This window comes from Armigeres subalbatus, chromosome 1, assembly GCF_024139115.2.
Source record: "Armigeres subalbatus isolate Guangzhou_Male chromosome 1, GZ_Asu_2, whole genome shotgun sequence".
NCBI lineage: Eukaryota > Metazoa > Arthropoda > Insecta > Diptera > Culicidae > Armigeres > Armigeres subalbatus.
This window is the reverse complement of record NC_085139.1, coordinates 64909626-64930506: the sequence shown is the minus strand read 5'-3', so window position 1 is coordinate 64930506 and position 20881 is coordinate 64909626. Positions and strand designations below refer to the sequence as shown.

Below are 20881 nucleotides of genomic sequence, written 5' to 3'. Positions count from 1 at the left end.
CTTTTAGAAAATCCTTCGGAATTCCTCCAGAAATACCTACGGAAATTTAATTAAAAATACTTTGGAATTTTTTTTAGAAGAAATCCTACCGAAGTTTCTTCAGGAATACTGCTGAACTGCTCTAAGAATTTCTTCGGAAACTGATTTAGGAATTTCTTCGGAACATATTCTAGGAATTTTCTTAGCAAATATTTCAGAAATTTGTGAAAAAAAAAACTCTTCCAAAGGTTTCTCAAGAAAGCCCTTCGGAAAATCTGAGAAGAAATTGTTTGAATTTGCTTAAAATTTCCCGGAAGCAACTTCATCAAGGAAATCTTTCAAAAATTCTTTTCCGGCCATTCATCCGGATTTCTTTAGCAACTTTTCCAAAAAATATTTGAGACCTTCGGAGATTCCTGCTGGATTATTCTTTTGATCATTCATTCGGGAATTTCTTCAGAAATTCATTAGAAAACTCTTCCAGAAACCTTTCGGTTATTTCCTTCAAAATTCTTTCTGGAAATCCTTTGAGATTTCTGTCAGTAACTTCTCCGAAATTTTCTCATTTTTTATTAATTTTCCGGAAGAATTTTTTCAACAAAATTTTCCGGAGTAATTCCTGCAGATATTTCGGAAGAAACTGTAAGCCGAAAAATTCTAAAATATCGGGATTGCAGTCGTTCGAACATCATATTTCATCGGATATTCTCAAGAATTTCGTTCGTTCGTTAAACCCAACATACATTATTTTTGTACAAAAATACCCAGGAATTGATTCGGTTAGTCATCCAGCATACCTTCAAGTATTCCTTCAGAAACTCTATCATAAGTTTATCTAAGTAATTCATCGGAAATTCGTCCAGTGACTCATTACAAAATTCTTCAAAGAGTTTCTTCGAAAATCCTCCGCAAGAATCTCTAGAAATACCTTCAGAAATTCCTTTGCAAATACCTCCTAAGATTTTTTCTTGAAACTCTTCCAAATTTTCTTTCAGAAGGTCTTTTAGCAATACTTTCAGAAATTCCTCCAGGTCTTCTTCTTATTGGAATTACATCCCTCACTTAAACATTGTCGCTTCGCAGCTTAATGTTCATTGAGTACTTCCAAAGTTATTAGGTTTTGTAAGCCAAATGCTCAGATGAAGCTCGAAAAACTTCAACGATTAGCGACCATCTCAATTACAGGTGCAATGGGCAGTACACCATCAAGTGCACTAAATGCTTTACTAATTATACAATTAGAAGCTGAAAGAGTGCTTTAAGGATCAGTAGATCCGGAAACCTCTTAGGGGGTGACCTTAAGGGTCATCTTAGCATTCTAAAAAACTTCAGTATAAACTCCCTAGTACTAAACAATGAAGACTGCATGGAGAAAAAGTACAATTTCAATCGACTGTTCAAAATAATTGATCCTGGGCGCAGTTTTATATAAACATTTTCAGGAATAATTGAAATTATAAACAGATAATTGTAATTTCAGTTAAAAATGTTACATTTTGTTTCACAACTTTTCAGTGTATTACATTGATATTAATGTAGACCACTTACCCCAGAAGTAGTACTGGGAGGTAGTTCCTGGGGGATACGATGGCGGAGCCCAAGGGAGTTTAGTCGGTATTACCGGTACGGTCGAGTCCGACACTACAGTACACTTCCGTGTGGTAGTTTGGCAACTACAATGCACGTGTGCTGGGTTAGTGTGTAAATGCATTCTCCCTTTAAAAAAAAGGGACCACTTGCATTCAACCCTTAAGGGCGCAAACCGTTTTTTTTTTTAGAAATTGACGAAAATATTTTAACTTAAATAACCATTAAATTCATTCACATCAGCCAGCTCTATTTTATAAAGCGACGGAAACATAATAGCCTCAATTTTGATGAGATGCACATTACCTGCTCAAACGAATTGATGAATGTACTTCTTTCAGTCGAGAAGCTCGCTCTTGATGGTTTTGGTGGATGACAATACTATTTTTGCGACCTGCACTACTGACTGGAGGTCAAAATTAGCCGAAACCTTTGTGAAAAGGTAATGATAATTATGAGGAATTTTCAATCTCGGGTGAATCTTTTATTGGTGTGAGTGGTGACGAGGATCATGTCGGAGGATTACATCGAAATGCTAGAGATAAGCTTAATCAAACACGGCGCGTCATTCATGGGCCAATAACTAACTTTCCAGCTTGATAATGAAACGACTCACAATTCTAAGTTGTACATACTTGCTCGTTGGTGTCATAAAAAGGTAAACGATTCGAAAACATAACTATTATAAAATTTCGTTTTCGTGAATGCTAGAAGTATTTTGAGCCGAACACTTTTGAAAAAATATTCTGTCGTAAAAAAAACAAATTTTTGAAGTAATTCTAGAGAATGACCCGTACTGTCATTTCAAAATACTTTATCATGTATTTTAAGATGTTTATGCTAACATATTACCAAATATTGATGGAACACTAAAGTGGGGCAATTTTTGTTTCGCACCTTTTTCATGATTTTTTTAGCGTTAGTGTAAATGGTCAACATTAGTATCAATGTAATGCAATGGAAAGTTATGAAACAGTTGTGCTTACACCATGAACTGAAATTACCGTCATCTGTCATAATAACAGAAAATATAAATTAAAAACTTGATGGTGTTTTTTTATTTCGATACACTGATCACTGATCTCATCACAATTGAAGGTCAAGGTAATATGAGTTTTCAACTTACCCCCTTCCACCAGGGTGAGTAGAAAAACTACTCCTTAAAAGTCAAAATCACTTTTACAAATTTCAAGGGATTGAAATTGATTGAAATAATGCATGGGTGGTTCAAAATATCGATTTTGCTCCACAACGCCCATTCCATTGTGTATCATGTTCTGGATTCCTTCGAAAATTTTAACTGATTTGGGTAAAAACCGACTTAGCTTCTTCTTCTTCTTCTTCTTCTTCTTCTTCTTCTTCTTCTTATTGGCATTACTTCCCCACACTGGGACAGAGCCGCCTCGCAGCTTAGTGTTCATTAAGCACTTCCACAGTTATTAACTGCGAGGTTTCTAAGCCAAGTTACCATTTTTTGCATTCGTATATCATGAGGCTAGCACGATGATACTTTAATGCCCAGGGAAGTCGAGACAATTTCCAATCCGAAAATTGCCTAGACCGGCTCCGGGAATCGAACCCAGCCACCCTCAGCATGGTCTTGCCGACTTAGCACAAGAGAACAATCGATTTTTCGAACTTTGCGCGGATAGTATCAATATAGCCCTACACACAAATTGGCCATATCATGAGAAAATCAATATAATGTTCGACATCAAATTGTTTTCCACACGAGTCACAGATCAATTATGTTCGAGAGCGACCTGATTCCTGATCATAATACCTGGTTTACAGTTCCTGTTTGAGTGATAAAACGGCCTACTTGTCCATACCAATGAAATGGGTGCGTTAATGACCATTATGCAACTCAAATGAGTTGCATAACATCCATTATGCAACTTATTTTTGTGCTATAATGAAAATGCAACATTAGAACAGTAGTTACATGACTACATTTTTTGCTGCATAAGCTTTGATATGTGTTCAAATAATGTATTCTCTGCGTCACGTTATAAATGAAATAGTTTGATGAACATGACATCATTTTTTTTTAAAGGACAATTCTTTTATGACTTCGATGTTTGTAGAGCTATGCAAAATGGGAAGATAACATGGAACCGAATTGTTCTCCAGAAATATGATTTATTGGCAAGAATGATCTTCTGAAGTTAATTGGACTGTATAAATTTGGTACAGATTTATCATATTAAAGCCCATTTTTCGTTATTGAAAAAATAGCGTGTGCAACACGTTGCAAAACTCGATTTTTCAGGACTCGTATTATTTATACAACTCAACAAGCCTCGTCGGATAAACGTACAACTCGTGCTGAAAAAATCAACTTTTTGCAACTAATTGCACAAACTACTATTTTTAACACGTTTATAGAATAAATGCTTATTTGTATATTCATATGAAAAATTTATTCAGGCTAATACACACCACGTAGAACCTGTTTACATTCACCTTATTGAAGCCTTACTTGTTGTTCACATTCTAATAAAAGATGTTGTATCGAGATCGGTTTAACATAACTGCTCGAAAACAGCTTATTTTCATTATATACCTTTTAGTGCACCCACACATACACAAATACACATTTACAAACACGGGTATGTACCAAAAACACACGATCAGGCCGATTCAACTACTGAGCTGAGTCGAATTGTATTTGAGTTTGTATACCACAACACTTCTAACGGAAAATAGGTTCTGGTGTAAAATGAGAACCTTTCAGTAAAACTTAGTTATACACCCAACCGGCGGATGTTAGATTTTCTAACAATTCTGTATAAGAATCTACCAAAACCTGTATAAAAACTGGGCATATGCGAAATTGTTAGATTCTTATGCGAAAAATGTAAGCTATCAAACAAATATTGTTAGAAAAGCTTACAAAATTGTTAGATTCTTATACTATACTTGTATAAGAATCTAACATTTTCGCATATGCCCAGTTCTTATACAGGTTTTGGTAGATTCTTAAACAGAATTGTTAGAAAATCTAACAACCGCCGGTTGGGTGTAGAAACGGCTAAACATCGAATCCAACGACCGGGCGCAGATTTGCGCAAGTCGTCATTATGATATCCTAAAACTAGGTAAAAAATGCTACAAAATGATATAGTGAACGACCATTTTAGCCCTTTCCTTCCTAGTTAAAATCAAATTGAATTTTATTATTAATTTCCATACATTTTCTATGGGACAAGAAAAAGCACACCAAAACAGCTCAACTTAGAAAAATCCTGGTAATCTCATTTTTCATCCAATATTTTTGAATTTTTTTCTGATGATTCTCGAAATATTATAGAAGTCGGGAAATATGAAATAATTGTGATACCAGAAAAAAACATTTTTTTTGCGTTTTTGCCATCGCGAAATCACTGTGCGTTGGTTTGCTATTTTTCTTTCATATTCGAGTCTTTTCGTGGCATCACCAATGCAAATAGTAGTAGCTTATGTGGAACAAATAACTTAACGCTTTCATACAGATAGCGTGGTGGTGTGGCAAAAGTAAGCGCATCCCCACAGCTATTATTGTTACTATTCTGGGTTCGAATCCCGGCGCGGCCATACAATTTTGTAATTGTTCTGCGATAATTCTCGCGAAAAGTGAGTGGGAGGTGAAAGTAATGAAACGAAAAAGGATTTTCATCTAATAGGCAAGATTTTCGTTCATCTTCCAATACTAATTCTAGAGAAAAGATTGATGGGTGAAAGATGATCCTCAACATAAACAACGAAACAAGATTTTCCTTTGGCCCGAAAAACGCTTGCTTTGGTCTCATTGAAACGAAAAGTCGATTCCAATTTTGGAATCGATTGAAAATAAATTCAAAATTATCATTTAAATGTAAGCCTAACTAACAATAAAGCTCAATCGGATGTTGGGCATTGTGTTTTGGTGCCATGAAGGAAAATATGTTCAAAAGCAGCAATGCTTTGAATCGAGATACAATTATCGAACAATTCTTGCTCTCTAGCTAGTTTTTATCAAATGATTATTTAGATATGTGATCGCTTGAGAGTGTTGTTCATCATCGACTGTTTGAAAATTTTATTTTTATCATCCTTTTCGAATGTTGGTCTAAAAATTATATACATGACCAGGGCTCGTAATGCTTACTCAATCTCAGGAGCACAGGATAAACAACGAAAACAGATTCACCCTGGGCTTGAAAAACGCTTACTTCGGTCTTATCGAACAGAAAAGTCGAAAACATGTACACTACATTCAGCTACGTAGTTCAACGTCACCTTTGCGCACAACCCGATTGGGCTGCACCTTTTAGTTTTTGACGTAAACTACGTCTAAGGGGAAGACTCTGATACAGGGTGTAAAACGGAAATTTCCAAATTCGAGACCGTCACGAAATTAGGATAGATTTCAAACGCTAATAGCTCCTTTATCTTTCCATGGATTTTCGAGATTTTATTATCAATCGAATCAGCAACTCTCCAGCAATTTTTTAAGCCTATTGGAACTATTAATTATCAACGCAAAAACATTAAAAATTCCAAATCTTTACCAACCCAGTCAAATTTTACAGTTTCGTTACGACCGCCGTCTGCGGTTGGTTCTTGCGCTCTACTTTTGTGCGGTGATTCGCACAAAAAGTACAAAATAGAACCAGAGCAATGACCGCGGTCGGAGCAAAAAAGTAGTGTTTATGAAAAAGTGCTACAGATGCTGGGCATGTTCATGTTAGCAAGAGGTGAATATTAAAATTGATTATCAACTTTAAACAAGGTTACACTCTAACTGTTTTAACGGGAATTGAGTAATATTTCTGTGGGATAGAAAGAGAGAGCAATGCAGTTTTACTCAGTCACTGAGTAGGTGAAAGTTATGTCGAATTCGTTTTTAAAAAGTTCCAAGCTAGGTTGGAACCAGTTCCAACCTAAGTGCTGTCAAAGTGTTTTTTTATTCGCTCAGGTTGGAACTAGGTTCGCACTAGTTCCAACCCCAAAGCTGTCGGGTTCGCACTGTGTTGTTTCACGGTTTTGCACCGGGTTCACCAATACTACTGTACTTCAACTGTCAAAACCACGTGGGTGGGTGGGACTGGGTGGAATAAACAAGCAGAAGGGAGAAACGAAACTGTCTGTTTATTAAAATAAAATGCGAAAATCTTTTTTTCCGATAATTTTGTGATATTTGTTATTGTAGTTTCAAATGAAATTAAACCGGTACTGTTGTCTAAATTCAGTTTTTTAAAATAATTGTTAGGGAAGTTATGTATTCGTAAGTTCATTTAGGTTTTCCTTACTTGTGTCCTAAATTAGGTCGGTGGATGCAATTATGTACTTTGGGAATTCCCCTGGAAACCCGTTCACAAAATCCGCTAAGAATTGTCAGAAAAATATATTTGAGGAATACCGAATAGAATGATTTCTTATGCAGAATTTTTTTTGAAATTCTTCAAAAAACTCTTTCGAGCGTTTCAGAATTGTCTTCGGGAATTCTGCCAAAAATTACTTCAGAAATTCTTTAAGTAATTCTTTCTTGAATTTTTGGCGATATCTTTCAGGCATTTCTCCATATTTTTTCCAAAGGAATCCAAGTTGAATTCCTTTGGAAATTCTTCTAGGAATATCTTTGAATACTGTTCCAGGATTTTCTCTGGAAGTTGCTCCAGGAATAATTCGGAAATTCCTGCAATAATTCCTCTAGGAAATCCTTCTGGAACACAGGAACTTGCTTAAAGGTTCCTTCAGAAATTTCTCCACAAGTTTCGTTCTTATATTTCCCCAGAAGTACCTTGAGCAATTCCTCCGGGAGATTCTTGAAAATTGAAAATACCGATCAAGAGAGGTAGGGAGGAAGAAAAATTAGCGAATCCCGGAGTATTTTTATTACATGCTTCTGAGTGTTCTCCGAAAAAAAAACTTTTGCGGAAATAGATGAATTTTTGTAGAATAGAAAATCTCTTGTGCACGGGATTATTGAATATAATTGAATAGGTGAACTGTTCCGATCTCCAAAACAAATATAGCACCAATTTCGTCGCCTCTTTTTGTCAACATGCGTGCTCACTGCTGAAAAAATTACAAAAATAATAAACAATCCAAATTTCTTTCCATTGCTTTGTTTTTGATGGGATGAATATCGGAGCCATGAGATAAATTCCAGGAGCAGTTTATTTATCGTGATCTGATTAGTCAAGGCCAACGTACTGCCAGTGCACTGGATGTCCTGGATCATATGTTTCGAATCAAAACAAACACGATGCTACGCACACCAACATATCTAATGGAACGTACACATGGTCAAGCAGTTCGACCAACATTGACTCCACCTCTCGTTTATTCAAACATCCATCAAGTTTTACCAACAGCGGCACGAACAATCAATTTATTCGACCAACAATATCACACACGAACGACCGAAGCGCCAACTTGAGCACCAACCATCGAAAAATATATGGGGGTTTGTGCAACTTCACTACAAATGCTCAAACATGTTCGGCGAACCTTGACTCCACCCCCGACAACTCAAACCAAAATCAAACCGTTTTAATTTTTTCCAACCGAGCCGCCAACTGTCAAATGGTTGTTCGAACAACTTCACACACGTTCAAACAAAGCAGCAACCGAAGCGTTTTCTTGGGGGCGGAGTCAATGTTCGTCAAACTGCTTGACTGGTGTGTACGTTGCATAATGACAGATGGAACTGAAAATGTTTTTTTATTCAGGGTTCGGGTTGGCACTGACCCAGGTTTAAAATCAGAAGGGTTGTGTACAAGACACGACCGTTCGACGTAAACTACGTAAAACCTCTTAGTGCAATGAGAATCGTAATATCATATGAACATTAGGTTGAATACATGACACAATAGCGAATTTCAACCAAAAATTATTTTAAGCTGTTTTCAGATCAAAAAATTTTCTCAATCACCACCGACGACCATACAGATGTTAGTTGGACTGCTACCGGCGCAGCCATCGTCTCAAGTCAATTCAAAAAGCTGCTCTAACGCGCGTGTTTGCGGTTTTGCTTGAAATCATCGTGCGGTTGTCATCAGCATCCTTTTTGTGGCACAGACCTGTTGGTCGTCATCAGCATCGGCAGCGTTCAATAGAATTTGTTTAAATTTTTTAGTAGAACAGGTTTGTCGACAGCGAGTTAAAATGAGGAGAAAATTGCATTTAGGGGTGATCGGGGCAATATGGGCCACCTAAGGAAATCGCTCCGAAAATCGCTGAAAAGCTCAAAAAAACATCGTTCCAATGTAGTTGATTTATACTAGAGAATGTTACCTTTCATATAACGTCGATGAATGACGAAAAATGCGTTTGGAAATTGTTGGAATGCACTTTTGAAAATGTATTGATTTCAATGTGTGTTCCCGACTATACGGGGCAATATGAGCCACCATTTGGGGCAGTATGGGCCACCCATCCAAAACGTTTATTTAGGCGTAAAATGTATCGTAATATGGAAGAAAATGATATTCCTACAACCGTTGTGAGTATTCCATACCAAATAAAATTAAAAAACCGCACAACAGCGGACTGAACCGATTTGCCACTCTTCACCGTTTGAACAGCCACATTTCAATTGGCCAATGGTCATTTTTTTCTGTTTCAATCGCAGTAATGCGCTGTTGTAATTTTTCCGTAATGAATCTTACATATATGATAATATTCTTGTATTTGACTACTGAAATTTGAACTTGTTCGTATTTTACGGCCTGATATCTTGCTCTGTGCAGGTATGCCCATATTGCCCCATAGAGACTGGTTTTGGAAAAAAAAAAGTTTTATGATAAACTCAGATTTATGTCAATACAAACATGTGTGTACAATATTCTATTTTAATATATCTTTTGATTGTGGTGTATTTTTGACCTGTATTTTAATCAGTTTTGTGTCAAAACCTTATTTATAAACTTCAAATCTTAAAATAATTTTGCCTATGCAGCGAAAATTTACATTTTCAAGTGTATTTTCATGTTTGAATTGAATTTTAATGCGGTTTTCACGTTGATGCATATGTGTAGCATCCTCTTAAAGATCTTATAACTTTTACATGCTAAAACTTGTCAATAAGCTCAAAATGAGGGTGGCTCATATTGCCCCGTATGTTCATATTGCCCCTACTACCCCTACACAATTCTGCTGTCACCGACGACAGCCACTGAATGATATTCCGCTTATTTGCTACATACGTCATCTTTGTGAATAATTTTCTGCAACAACTACCCGTCGACGGGTGGACAAGACACGTCGAAGACAAGACACCACTATGCACAGGAAAAATGAAGCGGTGGTCCAAAAGGTGCGTGCGTTACAGCAATCTGATATCCGTGTTGGGGATGCGTGAACGGAGTTGGTTAGTTCTGAATATTTTATCAGACGTGAAAGAACTAAAATTTTCAATAGTTTTACGTTGATAATAAATAGTTTTAAAACAATTGACGAATTGGTGGAAAGTTTCTGAAACTATTGATAATAAAATCTCGAAAATTTATCGAAAGATATAGTCGCTATTAACTTTTGAAATCTTACATGATTTCGTGACGGTCCCCAATTTGGAAATTTTCATTTGGCACCCTGTATCCGAGGCTTTCCCTTAGACGTAGTTTACGTCAAAATGCTGGCAAATTAATTATTTTGTGTAAAATGGTGATTCTGAAAAATCATAATCTTGAGAGAAAATTTCACTTGGCAACAACTGACGCCTAGAGATGTCGCAAATTAATCGATTACTTCGATTAATCGATTCATCGTTGTGATAATCGATTAATTTTGAATCGATTATTACCCAACGATTAATCGATTCAATAATCGAGAGGAATCGTGAGTAATCGATTAGTTACTAATCGATTAATCAGAATTTTACGACATCATAAGGATGTCGAAAATTAATTGATTATTTCGATTAATCGATTCATCGTTGTGATAATCGATTAATTTTGAATCGATTACTATACAATGATTAATCGATTCAATAATCGACAAGAATCAAGAGTAATCGATTAGTAACTAATCGATTAATCGGGATTTTACGACATCTCTACTGACGCCATCCATACGAATACACACTCAAAATAATTTTCACTTAGAATCTACTTGAAAACATATGCAGATATTTTCCATGTAGTTTCGGTTGTAAAAGTTAAATGATTCATTAGTGATGGCACTCATTATTCTTAATTCACTAGAAAATAAAATAAAATTTAAGTGAATTTTCGTTTGGCCATGTACTTAAATTTTAAGTGAAACTTCGATAATTTTTTTCTAGTTTCCCTGTAGATGGTATCCCGTCCACTAGAAGCGGACGAGGGCAAAAAAGGAGTAGAACGTTAATTCACACCCAAACAGAATTCTTTGCAAGTCGTTCTCATAATGCTTCTGCAAAATGTTTCATTAGCGATTGTTAATAAACATACTTTTCACTCTGAGAACCCCACTCATATATTTTTCATACATTCATTTTGAGTAGAATTCACTAGAAGAGTATATAAATATTATTTTCTATGTTTTCTAATGAATTCCACTACATTTCTTATTAAGATGCACTTGTGATTTGAGTAAGTTTTATTTGATTCCAGTAAAGCCGATGAAAGTTTCGAATTTTAAAGTCTACATGACTTTTTATAGTGGAATTAAAGTGACAATTATTTTGAGTGCATATTTGCAGCACCTACGATGCGCGCCCGTAATTGTACTGCTGGAATAACAAAACCGAATAAAAATTTCACTGCTACTGAAGCCATTCCCTCCTATGCGCGCTCGTGATTCTGCTACGGACGGCAGGCAACTTTATGGCGTCGAAAAGCGGTTAATTTTCACTTTTAATAAAATTCGCCTCGCCTCAATCTTCCTTTGTGTAGAATGGTGGCTCTGAGAAGAACCGATTAATTCAAAATATGTCGACGACGACCACATGATCCACGACACGAGCTGGAATTCGCTCGGCAACTCTGCCGATGATGGAACCGCTCTCCACGACATTTCAAATGAAATGCCTCGCGCGCGCGGAAGAGCAGTTTTCTTATAATCAATAAAGATGGCTCATTAGTCCCGCCTCTTTGTTCTCCGGTATGACTGCAAATATTGTGTAACCGTCACACAACCCCAAAAGGGGCGTGGCTACAGGTTCAACTTTATTGATTACAAGAAAGCAGCTCTTCCGCGCGCGCGAGCCATTTAGTTCGAGATGTCGCGGAGAGTAGACCGTGGTACCACCTTCGGCATCGGCGGAGCTCCTACCGGAAATTTTATTCCCGGCGATGGTGTGGGTCGCGCGGTCGTCGTCATCAACATTAGCAGCGCTCAGATTAAATTTTCTTGTCTGAAATAGGGGGAATGTCGGCTTTGGCAGGTTTTGTTCTATTATTGTCAGGGGGGTTTTTGTTGACCAAATTTTATGAAATTTGGCCACAATATTCTTTGATATGCTATGATATGATATGATATTTGATATGAAGTACTAACGATCGGCTACCATAAATGAAAGTGGCTCTTGGTAGCGTCCACAAATTACGTAACGCTTAGAGGGGGGAGGGGGTTGGGCGAAGTGTGACGACCCATACATAATTTTTAGATGCTTCATACAAGTGTGACATAGAGGGAGGAGGGAGGGTTAAAAATGCCTAATTTTTGCGTTCCGTAATTAAAGGATCTTCCCTTAAGGTGACTCGGGGAGGCACTACACACCGTGTTATTTTTCCTATCTTTTGTCTTTTTCTAACATTGTCACCTCGTAATTTTGGAGTGGCGTATTTCGGTTTTCAGTTGTTTGATGTAATGTAACTGTAAATGTATCAGCATGTAGATTTCGAGTAAGCACGCGCTGGTGATACTTTTTCAAAATCATATTTGTTGTAAGAAAAAAATTAAGCATTAATGATAATCTATAGTATCAATAGAATTGGCAAATTGCTGAAGGGTTTCTGAATCGATTGGTAAGCAAATGTCGAAAATCCATCGAAAGATAAAGACGCTATCAGCGTTTGAAATCTATCCTAATTTTTGTGACAGTCTCGAATTTAGATATTTCCGAAGTTTACGTCAAAAAATCTGTAGCAAACATCAATACTGGCGCCATACAATTTTCTTCAGTCATAATGCGAATCAATTGTTTGCATGGTCTCCTTCCGATACTTACTTGGAATTAAACTACCGACGTTAGCGTTGCGCTTTGAATAAAGTTCATCTCGGAACCGATTTCTTTTTCAATCATCAACAGGAAAAATAAAAAATTAGAGTCTCGCGGACCGGCACTAATGCTATGATTCCGCTACCGATGCCAAACAATTATGCTTTGTTCTATGAAGAAAGTTCGTCTAATATCAACATTCTCAATCACTAAAATCATATAACTCCGAATTACGCTAGAAAATTTCACCGAAGAATTTTCCAGTTCCTAACGGTTGCACTTTAGGAAAATTATTTCAACTTAACCTTCCTCCCAAATATAATGATGGTCCTGAAAAGAACCGATTAATTGCCACTTATGTGCCTTATCAGCAGCCACTGGGCTGCGCGACCGTCATCCGATGATTCGGCTCAACGAACGCCGTCGATTGCCAGATCCGCCGAAGATGGGACACGGATGAAAATGATGTGCTGCTGCTTCCACAACCGCCAAATCATGAACGCCCTGGTCCGCTCGCCGTGACATCCAGAATGAAAATGACGCGCGCACGCGAAACACGGGGCTTTTTATACACAGGGAAAATGAAGCAGTGGATCAAAAGGCCCGTACCTTACTGCAATCTGATGTCCGTGTTGGGGAATCATGAACGGAATTGAATTTTTCACCCGGTTTGGAAAGAAACAACTTTTTCAATAGTTTAACGTTGATAATCAATAGTATCAATATAATTGGCAAATTGTTGGAGAGTTTCTGAATCGATTGATAAGCAAATGTCGAAAATCAATCGAAAGATAAAAACGCTATTAGCGTTTGAAATCTATCCTAATTTCGTGACGGTCTCGAATTTGGAAATTTCGGTTTTACACCCTGTATCTGAGTCTTCCCCTTAGACGTAGTTTACGTCAAAAAACTTTAACTATCCGGATTATGTTTCCATTTATACCATACTAGCAGAACGTACCCTGCGTTGCTCGGGTTTTTAAGTTTAACGTTCGAAATGTCATTTTCTGCGTTGATTGTGACCCCGCACTCTAGATCATTTTTCGAGCGATCGCATAAGGGTTTTCTCCAAGCTCGCCCTAATATTGTATTTTGACAATTTTCCCATATTTCCTTTAAAATTTACTAATATTTTGCATATAGAAACACAGCTGATCCCAATACGAATCGATTAGTTAGGAAAAATCTCGCAAATCGGTCATCCTCTTCGTGAGTTATATTGCTTCAAAGGAAGAAGATAGAAAAAGGAAAAACGAAATATGACTATTGACCATTGATGATTCATACAAACTATATTTGATCATTTGAACACGTTTTTCAACGATGAATTTTGGTGAAAAATTTTACGATTCAGAAAAATGTCTCCTAGTACCGGACACTATTGCATCATGTTCAAATGTGACTAAGTTCCTGTTACATGAGTAAAGACATCATTCAGAATAAAAAATTAATTCGCGTGCTTTAAGTTGTAAATATTATAAATTGTTGGTGGAGCTTATTTGACTCTTCAGCTAAATTTTGTACATCCTAAACCAAATTCCCACCTTTTGCAATGTCCTCTTAAATTTTTGTTTCTGCTAATTTCTGTGGCTTTCTCAGCAAGAAGAAACAATTGACAAAACAGGTGTGAAGAATTTTTATTCAACTTCAAATTTTGTACAAAGTTCATCACATGAAGATCTGATATTCCTTGCCGTTAGAAGCCTTTTCAATAGCTTCCTTTTGTTCTTAATAAGATGAAGGAGGGACCTCTGCAAGTAGTGTCCTTTATTGGGAGGTGTCCGGCGTTGGGAGATCTCCCCCTAAATAGTTAATGATCCGCCTCACGAAACGATCTCTCATGTACGGGGCGTTTTTTATAGTAATTTTCATACAAACTTCAAACTGCTCGTACTCAGTTATATTAGGGTGGGTGTACCAATTGTCGCCATACATAAGAACAACTATTTTTTTTTTAAATAAGTAAAAGGCGTGTGGGTGAACTTTATATATCAAGCGAAAGGTTTTACTTCCTGCTCCTTAGAACAGCTGTGAAAACCACAATAAAATTTGTTATAATCATCAAAATTGATTAATCCATAATAGGAACGCATGCACCAGTTGTGGCACTATTCTTAATTTTGGTTCCTTATTTGGCAAATCCCATTGTTTTCTTATGGGACTGGCCAAATAGGGACCACTAGTGCGACAACTGGTGCAAAGGGCGTCAAAAATTAAGCAAAATCATTTTTTACAATTATGCTTTGCTTGTTTTGGAGGAGATCAAAGGTTTTATCGTATCATATGAATATGCTTTATCGATATGAACTTGGTTTGCGGTGATTTGATTGGCCATTTGGCATATAAAGCACTAGTGCGACAACTGGTGCTATAGCCACAACTGGTACATCTAGCCTATAACCAATTCAGTTGAATATTTAGGAGGTTCACCAAAACAGCAAATGTTATCGTTCAAGCATAAGGGAGCGCAAAAGTAAAAATTTCAATCACTCTAGGCTCTAACCAAAATAATTATCTTATGATCTGTTTTACGTAGGGGAACGGTTCGCCACTTCATCTCATAGCTCCTATTTCAATCCCATCAAAAACAAAGCAATGTAAAGGAATTTGGTTTGTTTATTATTTTTGTGATTTTTTTCAGCAGTGAGCACGCATGTTGACAAAAAGAAGCGACGAATTTGGTGCCGTATTTCTTTGTTTAGCGATGAGATGGATATATGTACAGTGAGATGGAGATCGGAACATTTCCCCTAGTTTACGTCGGGCGGTCGTATCTTGTATATAACCCTTCCGATTTTTTTGTTAAATGGCTTATGTGTCCGGCACTGGAGGATCTCCCCCTAAATAAAATCAACCCGAAGACTTCGTAGAATATTTCTAAATCTGTAAGACGATTGTTGTTGCGAACCGATCGGATTTTCGTAAGCAAAGTATAAATAAAATAAAAATGCTCATTATTGATATGTTATTCTTTTACGTGCTCCATTTTCACGATTTTTCATTTTTCACACGATTTAGTATTTCCTTAATATTTTTTCTTGCAAGCAGCGAATTATTTGGCAATACAGACGATTTATTCACTTGCTAAGTTTTCTATGTTGCCAAATCTCATATATTTTTAGATATTAATGTGGAAAACGGTTTTCCAAAAAAAATTACTGTTCTCATAGTAATTCTCATACAAACTTCAAACCGCGCGTGCTTGCTTAGTCAAATTACAACCATTGGGATGTTGGATATATGGGGTCGGGAGGTAGCGAGGCTTGTTTTGGTAAACGTTTTGCCGCATGTAATGTGTAGTTTTTCCGCAAATCATGATCGATCGCAGACCAATCCATTTATGTTTCGAACAAAATTTGCGTAACTCACTATATATGAAAATGGTTGGATATGACAATTTAAAATTTTCATTTAAAAACCCCAAATTTATTATTCCACAGTGGTGATGATGCCTTTCTCCGATTATTATTCGACTCAGAGTGATTAATGCATTCAATAGTTAATTGCCTATTAAATGGCGATTAATGCTTAATGCTGGCGAGGATAGGGGAGCTTGGTACCCAACATGTTCCGGACAGCAGAACAAAGGGAACCGAAGCGACAATCTTTATCTAGTAACTAAAATATCTTTTTTTCACAGGGATGCTGCCGAAACAGTAGGATACACACTAATGTCGAATTCGTTTTTAAACCTGGGTCAGTGCCAACCCGAACCCTGAATAAAAAAACATTTTCAGTTCCATCTGTCATTATGCAACGTACACACCAGTCAAGCAGTTTGACGAACATTGACTCCGCCCCCATGAAAACGCTTCGGTTGCTGCTTTGTTTGAACGTGTGTGAAGTTGTTCGAACAACCATTTGACAGTTGGCGGCTCGGTTGGAAAAAATTAAAACGGTTTGATTTTGGTTTGAGTTGTCGGGGGTGGAGTCAAGGTTCGCCGAACATGTTTGAGCATTTGTAGTGAAGTTGCACAAACCCCCATATATTTTCGATGGTTGGTGCTCAAGTTGGCGCTTCGGTCGTTCGTGTGTGATATTGTTGGTCGCATAAATTGATTGTTCGTGCCGCTGTTGGTAAAACTTGATGGATGTTTGAATAAACGAGAGGTGGAGTCAATGTTGGTCGAACTGCTTGACCGTGTGTACGTTCCATTAGATATGTTGGTGTGCGTAGCATCGTGTTTGTTTTGATTCGAAACATATGATCCAGGACATCCAGTGCACTGGCAGTACGTTGGCCTTGACTAATCAGATCACGATAAATAAACTGCTCCTGGAATTTATCTCATGGCTCCGATATTCATCCCATCAAAAACAAAGCAATGGAAAGAAATTTGGATTGTTTATTATTTTTGTAATTTTTTCAGCAGTGAGCACGCATGTTGACAAAAAGAGGCGACGAAATTGGTGCTATATTTGTTTTGGAGATCGGAACAGTTCACCTATTCAATTATATTCAATAATCCCGTGCACATTTTTATACCAAGAATTTCGTATAGAATTTATGCAAAAGAGATTTTCTATTCTACAAAAATTCATCTATTTCCGCAAAAGTTTTTTTTTTCGGAGAACACTCAGAAGCATGTAATAAAAATACTCCAGGATTCGCTAATTTTTCTTCCTCCCTACCTCTCTTGATCGGTATTTTCAATTTTCAAGAATCTCCCGGAGGAATTGCTCAAGGTACTTCTGGGGAAATATAAGAACGAAACTTGTGGAGAAATTTCTGAAGGAACCTTTGAGCAAGTTCCTGTGTTCCAGAAGGATTTCCTAGAGGAATTATTGCAGGAATTTCCGAATTATTCCTGGAGCAACTTCCAGAGAAAATCCTGGAACAGTATTCAAAGATATTCCTAGAAGAATTTCTAAAGGAATTCAACTTGGATTCCTTTGGAAAAAATATGGAGAAATGCCTGAAAGATATCGCCAAAAATTCAAGAAAGAATTACTTAAAGAATTTATGAAGTAATTTTTGGCAGAATTCCCGAAGACAATTCTGAAATGCTCGAAAGAGTTTTTTGAAGAATTTCAAAAAAAATTCTGCATAAGAAATCATTCTATTCGGTATTCCTCAAATATATTTTTCTGACAATTCTTAGCGGATTTTGTGAACGGGTTTCCAGGGGAATTCCCAAAGTACATAATTGCATCCACCGACCTAATTTAGGACACAAGTAAGGAAAACCTAAATGAACTTACGAATACATAACTTCCTAACAATTATTTTAAAAACTGAATCTAAACAACAGTACCGGTTTACTTTCATTTGAAACTACAATACCAAACATCACACAATAATCGGAAAAAAGATTTTCGCATTTTATTTTAATAAACAGACAGTTTCGTTTCTCCCTTCTGCTTGTTTATTCCACCCAGTCCCACCCACCCACGTGGTTTTGACAGTTGAAGTACAGTAGTATTGGTGAACCCGGTGCAAAACCGTGAAACAACACAGTGCGAACCCGACAGCTTTGGGGTTGGAACTAGTGCGAACCTAGTTCCAACCTGAGCGAATAAAAAAACACTTTGACAGCACTTAGGTTGGAACTGGTTCCAACCTAGCTTGGAACTTTTTAAAAACGAATTCGACATAACTTTCACCTACTCAGTGACTGAGTAAAACTGCATTGCTCTCTCTTTCTATCCCACAGAAATATTACTCAATTCCCGTTAAAACAGTTAGAGTGTAACCTTGTTTAAAGTTGATAATCAATTTTAATATTCACCTCTTGCTAACATGAACATGCCCAGCATCTGTAGCACTTTTTCATAAACACTACTTTTTGCTCCGACCGCGGTCATTGCTCTGGTTCTATTTTGTACTTTTTGTGCGAATCACCGCACAAAAGTAGAGCGCAAGAACCAACCGCAGACGGCGGTCGTAACGAAACTGTAAAATTTGACTGGGTTGGTAAAGATTTGGAATTTTTAATGTTTTTGCGTTGATAATTAATAGTTCCAATAGGCTTAAAAAATTGCTGGAGAGTTGCTGATTCGATTGATAATAAAATCTCGAAAATCCATGGAAAGATAAAGGAGCTATTAGCGTTTGAAATCTATCCTAATTTCGTGACGGTCTCGAATTTGGAAATTTCCGTTTTACACCCTGTATCAGAGTCTTCCCCTTAGACGTAGTTTACGTCAAAATAAGAGCAGATTTTTTTGCCAACTGTGTAGGGCAACTCTGGTGCGAGATTGATTCTCTCCGTTTCAGTTTCTTGTCTATTTCGCCCTTTGGTCCTTTTCGCCTTTTTGATCTTATTGATATATTTTTCTTTCGACCTTTTGTCCCGTTCGACATTTTGTCCTTTCGACCTTTTGACCCATTCGACGTTTTGTCCTTTCGACCTTTTGTCATTTTCGACCTTTTGTCCCATCGACCTTTTGTCTTTCGACGTTTTGTCTTATCTATATACACCTGTGTTCAGAATAATAGCAGCGGAAGCCGTTTTTCATACAAAATGGTCAACTTCGACAAGCTGCAACTTTGAACCCCGATGACCGATTGAGCTGAAATTTTGGCAGTGAACTACAAATATGATGAATTTTACACATACTACGTACCAATTTTTTCGAATGACGCGTTCAAAAATTACGCACTAGGTCAAATTGTTCATAAAAATAGCAGTTTTTATTTTTGTTATATTGGCCAATTCAAATGTCAAATTCAACAATTTATATTTTTTAAATTTTAAACTTAGTGTCTCGCAGCACCTTAATTCAAATTGATAACATTCCAATCAATTGTTTTATTGATATTTCCAAAACAAAAACTGCTATTATTTTGAACAATTTGACCTAGTGCGTAATTTTCGAACGCGTCTTTCGAAAAAATTGATACCTATTATGTGTAAAATTCATCATATTTGTAGTTCAGTGCCAAAATTTCAGTTCAATCGGTCATCGGGGTGTAAAGTTACAGCTTGTCAAAGTTGACCATTTTGTATGGAAAACGGCTTCCGCTGCTATTATTCTGAACACAGGTGTATATATATCAGTGGAGAACCGTCAACAGCTACAACAGGTGTTTATAATTCGAGCATGGAGGCATCTTAATCGTCGGTGTCATCAGAAGCCGATAGTAACTGAAATACGGTTCGCCAAACCTTACGCAGGGACGGAAACGATATCTGCAAACAAGCAGTTTTGTACCCAGAATAAACGCGACAGAGACGCCCTCGAGAGATTTATAGCGGCGTAGCCTAAACAAAGAAATAAAAAAATGACTATATGTATTCCAACCGATGGGCATTTGACCGATGGGCACTGACTGAGCCAGAGATGAAGCATTAGTCGTCGTATGTACTCTACTGCGTTTGAAAGTATTGTTTTTACCAGATACTCGGCTCAAGTCTAATTTATTGTGAATAAATACATCATCTGAGCAATATTTCATTCCTCGACGGCTATGTAGATTGTAGAACATAGGTTTAACGTGCACTGTCGCATTTTTCCCTCTTCGCATCTTCGAAGTGCACCGACCCTTTTGCCACAAGATTCTGTTAAAAGAGTACAATTCACATACCAAGGAATCTACAGATTGGATTCATGAAGAAGAGCACTGGTCCTTATTTCACAAAAATAAATTATAACAATAGATAAATTGATCAAACAACTAGTGTTGCTTCCAGCAACAATAAAGAAGTTTCCGTAACTTTTAAATACCTTTATTCCCAGTATTAAAAATTTCCTGCAATATGCAACTCTTAGTAGTTATTCTTCTTCCTATTTCAGGTTATGTAATTACTTACGTTTATGGGTCTTAATGAATTCGTACCCGGATTTAATTCGATAATAGCTCGCGACTCGCTGGCTCGACCTAATAATAGCATATTGCTTTTATAGACTGTTATTGTGGAAAATGTTGTTTTATAATAATTTTACCTTCACCAAACTAATTGAGTATAGAAATGAATCGTTGAGCTGCCTTCCAGATACACTTTCTAGCCTGTTTAAACCAATTGGGAATTACCAATAGCACTACAATGGTATCTTTAGCCGTAGTCTTACCTACTAGTAATAGCACTAATAATTTAGGATTTTAGATTAACTAGTATTTAAGATTTAACAAATTAATTAAATTAAGCAAATTTTCGATGCATTTCAAACGTTCTACGTTGTTGTTTTTTCACCGGAAGTATTTGACGTTTCTCTTTCTACCCGAGCTCCCCGAAAGTTATCAAGATTGACGTAATGACTGGA

The 20881-nt window shown here is 36.9% G+C and overlaps 1 protein-coding gene and 1 long non-coding RNA gene across 2 annotated transcripts in view; both read right to left on the bottom strand.

Moving 5' to 3' along the window:
* Window positions 1–20881, bottom strand: part of LOC134226509 (uncharacterized) — a 952521-nt gene that overhangs the window by 929941 nt on the left and 1699 nt on the right. The gene's annotated exons all lie outside the window — the stretch shown is intronic.
* On the bottom strand, window positions 20299–20823 carry LOC134208698 (uncharacterized). Its single transcript, XR_009978692.1, has 4 exons — window positions 20690–20823; window positions 20564–20627; window positions 20431–20498; window positions 20299–20369 (listed from the first exon to the last, which is right to left on the bottom strand). It is a non-coding gene; the product is annotated as an uncharacterized LOC134208698 (long non-coding RNA).